Raw genomic sequence first — 6,631 nt, 5'->3', positions numbered from 1 at the left:
TAGCTAGGTGAGACAACTACGTATCACGGTCAAATATACAGGATACGAACAATACATTCCAGCTAAACAATGGTTTTAAATCACATCTCAAATCTACAAGTTATATTGAAGGTACCCATTACTAATCATTTCTGATGAAAAAACACAAATGTGATTTTCTTTTCTCCTATATAGCATTTTGTAATATAAATTCTTAAACAATATTGTCAGCTCACCTCTTAGCTTTGGTGTCATGTTCCCCAGAGAGACTCATTTTAGAGGCAGGGCCCCCCTCCTCTCTCTCCCCAGAGAGACTCATTTTAGAGGCAGGGACCCCCTCCTCTCTCTCCCCAGAGAGACTCATTTTAGACCACTGACCCCTAAACAGAGATCCAGCATGTTGGTTGTGGTTAACACAGTAACAACTAATTATTGAATGTCAATTGTTCTCTTTTATTCATGATCTCTCAGAAATAAAACATTAACTAACAGACACATCCAAACAGTCAGGTGATTTAATGCAATTACTTTTTCTAGCCCAATGACTACTCAAAACCCACCAACAAGGCCTGAAAACTAGGCCAAAACATAGCCCCTGATAGGCCTACATCTTATTTCAGACAGCCTCCAGTAGCCTGGGCAAGATGTAGGCAAGATGTAAGCTGAATGATTTAGCAGCTTGCTTAGTTCAAATTGACAGATTAATTTATTTAACATGAACAGCAAGGCGATTTTGAGGAAGGAAGTGCTTCTGTTGCCCAGTAGCCTGCTGGAATAGGCTACTGAGGATGGGGTCGTAATTTCAATCAATGAATCAAATATTAATAATATGGATATGAACTGAATAGGCCCATGCTTGTCAACAACAGCCAGGTTATTATTATACCTGTAGCCTAATCTGGCTGACTGTTACCTTCAATCTAATGCATTCTAACATCTGATCAGCAATTGAGATAGAACTGTGACCATGGTGACACTTTAACTTCCAATTGAATTAACTAAACACGGCCATTATTAATTACATAATAACACAAGGCTACAACAACAATAAACTGAAGTTAAAGGCTATTTATTACATCTGTTTGCCAGCTCCAGGTTGGCTACACAAGTGGCACAAAATGATTTGCAACGACTCCAGTCATTTCAACATATTTATAGTATAAAACGGTAGACTACAGTAGCCTACATAGGCATACAAATTAATAGGCTACTTGATGGTCAACAGATCTATCATTCTCCACATTTAATGTCAGTTTCATTGTGGAGTTTTTCTCATAACAGAAGCACATGAGGAAGTTCCATAACTTTCATTTCAAATTTCCACTCGAGAGACCCAACAACAGAGCATGTGTAAAAACCTTGGCATGATATGGTTTTCCATAAGCAAAGTCGACATTAGATTTCAGTTTAAACCAACTCCGACAGAATGTATCTAACGTGCTCTAGAGCGCCTAAAGTAGTTTTCTTGTGCTTTGTCACCTTATTTCTTGATGCGCATCAATTCTACAGCGTTAATATGTTTTATGGAAAAAGGGTTGTAAAATAGGTGTCTCCTTAATGACAATCTAAATAACACTAAGGCCTACTGATTAGTTTCCACTTTGAAAACTGCTGTCTGTCAGCAACTCAGCTCAAGTGGCAGTTCTACTTGCTAGTAATATCGCATTCCAGGTATTCACTCACATACTCTGTCCTTTAAAACAGATTATTGTTCAGAAATACTTAGAAATACTCACTTAATTTTTTTGTTCTCTCCATATAGTGTTTTCTGCTCTGTCGTCTCAAAATGGATCCTGTAGAAAAGAACACATTTACTTTCTGTTTCACTCAGCAGTCTCCACACCCTGATAATAAAGTGTTTTATTGGTATCTTCCACTAGATGGCAGTAAACACCTGCTGTAACTTGACTTTACAACAGTAAGTGTTATGTTTCTTGGTCCTGGTGACTCCTGGGAAGTGTCCCAGAGGAGGAGTGCTGACCTAGGATCAGGTCCCCCCTGTCCATCTAATCTTATTCATTATGATTGTTTTGTCTCATGTCTCTTTATATTAATATAGCCTGGGTACTATGTAGCTCTATTGAAATCACCTTGTTGTATAACCTTCTTTGTTGCTCAGGTGTACTTCAATTGGCCGGACCATGCCCAATTCTTTCACACAGTAATGCTCCAGCATCCACTCAGAGCTTATGCATCTAATGCATTCCTCAAATACTGCAGAGTTGTTAAGCAAGTCCCATCTTCATCCACATGTATTTGCTTATTTGTAAGATGAAACCTGAGAGGATCACTGTAGTGTGTCATAAATGCATCAAAAATGGTTCTGAGGTCCTCAACAATGCTATTCTGTACCGTAGCTGGGATGCAGTGTTCTTTCCTGATTTCCAAAATAAATAAATAAAAAATATTTTTGAGACCTTCAATTAGCTGCTCAGTGTTGATCTCTGTGGCTTGAACATATTCAGCCTCTGGCAGACCTTCTACATCGCTCATGTCATCTTCAATGGGATCAGTCCCCGTCTCAAATTCATCATGAGGGCAATTCTCATCTAAGTTGGCTCTTAAAAGCTCTGTGGTTTTGGTAGATGTGTGACCGATAGGCGCTGAAACATATATTTGCTTTCCCACACCCATTAAGTCCACAGGTAATTAGACAATGTGGTTCATGCTGGTGATAGAGGCCAATATGTGTGATATATATGTGCCATATTTCTTATTATGGGACATTATGGGATTCTGCAGTCCCACATTTAAGTGTTGACTCAGATAATATGATGCTCCAAATGGGGCATTAAGTTCTTCTTCCATGTCAACCCAAATTGGCCTATTAGAGTTCTCAATAAAGAGAGCCTATCTGGGCAGTTATAAAGGCTTCTTGCTATAATTACATGTTAGGGAGCTTTAATCCTCCCTTCTTAGTCTTTACCTGTAATCTAGCTTGGTTCATCCTGGCCCTTTTAATAGTCCAAATGAATCATTTTGTCTATGGTGTTAAAGGTGTAGGCAGGTATGGACAGTGGAAACATGCTACTGACGTAATTCAGTTTAGGAGCTTTAACCATCTTTATAACATGTGGCCTACCCCACAATGAGATTTGTAGCTTGTCCCAGTTCTTCAACTGGAGTTGAATTTTGTTCAAACACTGTATTGATTGATTGATTGATTGACTGCAAATGCATTCATTCACAATTCAGTTAGTGTTGTAAAAGATGAAGGAATTACACAGAACACACTATAATCAAACTGTATTGATTGATTGATTCACTATTCAGTTAGTATTGGATAGACAAAGGAGTAACACAGAACACACTATAATCACACTTCAAATACATCCAAATACTTTATAGAGGCTAACCTGTTAGTAGATCCATAGCGAGCTTTAAACATTGTCTTGCTTTGGTCTGTAATACAGAGGACAGAACAATCTGCCCCAATACACCAACCTGAAAGACATCAATTAGACACAAACACAACATAAACAACATGAGTATTCAATATCAAATGCATCTAACTAATCTGATCTGTTTTATGTATTCTTCTTTTTGTCAAGTCGAACATAATCTACATTGGGACATCTGTGTGTGTGTGTGTGTCTGTTTTACCTGTTCGTGGTGGTTGATACATTTCTCTATCCGAGCTCACAGCTTCCAAACTCTCCACCACTTAACTGGACAGGGGCAGGATAAGCCAGGTACTAAAGGGAGGAGGATGGAAGGAGATGGTGAGAAAGTATATCATGGGTTTAAATGACTACAATTTCTCAATATTGAGTCTAGCTAGCTAAAGTTAGCTAACGTTACAGTAACTTTAACTAGCTAGCTACTGTAGCTAACGTTAGCTAAAACGTACCAACATTTATACAACAATTACCAGCTAACATTACAGGCTATGTAGCTTGGCTAGCTAATGTAAAACCAAGAGTACATTACATGATGTATTGTTTTTTAGTTATTTGATAGTAGTTTGATGAATTATTATCTTAGCTAGCGAATAGCTAAGGTTCACTCACCTTTCACGTCAATCCGATGCAAGTCATCTCTTACTGGTCGCGTCTCTCCAACCATCCGCGCGCTTCCCGCTTCCAGTAGTCTTTTGACCAACGGTCTCAATTTGAATTCTGCGCTGGAGCGCCCTTTACTCACGAGGGCGCTGCTGGTTCCAAAACGAACCCCTCTTTTGAAAAGGCTTCTTTAAAGAACCCCTGAAGTCTACAACGGTTCAACAACGAGCTGATGGCAGAGTATAGGCTTGGAAATTCATCTTAAGGTATATTTTTTAACCTTATATTATCCTAAAGGATCCTACAGGAAGCTTTTCTTTTAAGAGTGTAGTTCACTTTTACTCATTTATCTGCAAAACCATGCCTTCCGAGTTGTAAAGGGGTGGCCAGCCACATAATACAGATAAGCTACTACAATTAAGGCATAAGACATAAGTATATATCATTTGAAAATGCAGACAAAATTGGCTTGAACTTGTCGTGTAATAACAATTTTGAAAAACGCTAAAAAGGTATTCTCCCAAGGTCAATACTTCAAAAAATAATGAATCATAAAATGTTTGTCCTCTGTAGTTGCGTGTCTTTCTTTAAATGTTCGTTGTCCAATCAAATCACACAATCTACAGATGGTGCATCAACCAAAGAAAACTTTATTGATTGGCACATTTTCTGTTTAGAGATACTGAGAAATAACAACCAGGAAAGATAAATCATAAAAATATATGTTTATTTACATATTACAATAATTGTATAGCCTAGGTTTCATTTACAAACAGACATATTCACTACATTTGTTAAATTATTCACTTAATTACTTATATTATTTTCAGTAAACTCTTATTCTATAACATTTATTGTTTTAACTTTCACACTGCTAGTTTTACACATTATATTTTTATATATATATACACACTACCTTCATTTATATAAATATAATATATAATGATCAATATATAACCATATAATATATATATATATATATATATATATATATATATATATATATATATATATATATATATATATCATTTACTATATAGACACACACACACACACACACACACACACACACACACACACACACACACACACACACAGCTAAGGTGAAGAAGGTGAGCTTGGCTGTTACACCAGCTAAGGAGAAGAAGGTGAGATTGTCTGTTACACCAGCTAAGGTGAAGAAGGTGAGATTGGCTGTTACACAAGCTAAGGAGAAGAAGGTGAGATTGGATGTTACACCAGCTAAGGAGAAGAAGGTGAGATTGGCTTGAACACCAGCTAAGGTGAAGAAGGTGAGATTGGCTGTTACACCAGCTAAGGAGAAGAAGGTGAGATTGTCTGTTACACCAGCTAAGGTGAAGAAGGTGAGATTGGCTTGAACACCAGCTAAGGTGAAGAAGGTGAGATTGGCTGTTACACCAGCTAAGGTGAAGAAGGTGACATTGGCTTGAACACCAGCTAAGGAGAAGAAGGTGAGATTGGCTGTTACACCAGCTAAGGAGAAGAAGGTGAGATTGGCTGTTACACCACCTAAGGAGAAGAAGGTGAGATTGGCTGTTACACCAGCTAAGGTGAAGAAGGTGAGATTGTCTGGAAGACCAACAAAGTCCCCTGTCCCCGAGGTGAAGAGGACACATTTACATTTACATTTTAGTCATTTAGCAGACGCTCTTATCCAGAGCGACTTACAGGAGCAATTAGGGTTAAGTGCCTTGCTCAAGGGCACATTTACGTCATTTAGCAGACGCTCTTATCCAGAGCGACTTACAGGAGCAATTAGGGTTAAGTGCCTTGCTCAAGGGCACATTTACGTCATTTAGCAGATGCTCTTATCCAGAGCGACTACAAATTGGTGCATTCACCCTATAGCCAGTGGGATAACCACTTTACAATTTTTTATTTTATTTTATTATTATTTATTTTTTATTTAATTCAGTTGATATGCCATACCATACATCTACAATGTAGGATCATAGGTTTGTGTGATTTCTATGTACTTTCAGAGAAAAGGAGTTAGTGCTGGAAATAGATGGTCCCTTGTCCCAACCGGTGGAGACAGAGGTCTTTCAGACCTTTTCCTGGAGTGAGACTCTGGCGTGGGCAGAGGAGAAGGCACCTTTGATGACCCCCTGTTAGAGGGCAACCCTTCCCCAGGCCAGAAACCTCAAAGTAGACGTCATCAAAGGTAGAGAAATCACCACAATGTGAGGATTAACCCAATATCATGTTCACACTAGATGTCCAATATCAATCATTTCACAATTGACATGTTGTATATAGTTGTACCGTTTCTACAAGTCAATTAGTAAAGTAAGTACAACTCTGACATGTAAGCCTTGTCCGAGACAAAAGACAAAACTAAGAGAAGAAACCTTCTAATGTCTCCTCTTTTCAGAGACGACTTTCAACGTAAGAAGCAGGAACTCCTTGACAGAGGGACATGGATGGTGCTGTCAATGGCCTTGTTCACCAGCAGGCAAAATAAAATGAAGTTTGTACCAACATGCCTGGAGATGGAGCTGTGGAGGGGAGGATGCTGTGAGAAGATATTCTTCACTCTGAACTCCATGGCCATCTGCCTATGTTCTGATGCCACTAGAGGACATGTTAACAGGTTGAGGGTCGGCAATGATACCCAGATCATGAAGTGG

Source organism: Coregonus clupeaformis, unplaced genomic scaffold (genome assembly GCF_020615455.1).
Source record: "Coregonus clupeaformis isolate EN_2021a unplaced genomic scaffold, ASM2061545v1 scaf0019, whole genome shotgun sequence".
NCBI classification, from domain to species: domain Eukaryota; kingdom Metazoa; phylum Chordata; class Actinopteri; order Salmoniformes; family Salmonidae; genus Coregonus; species Coregonus clupeaformis.
This window is presented reverse-complemented; position numbering follows the sequence as displayed.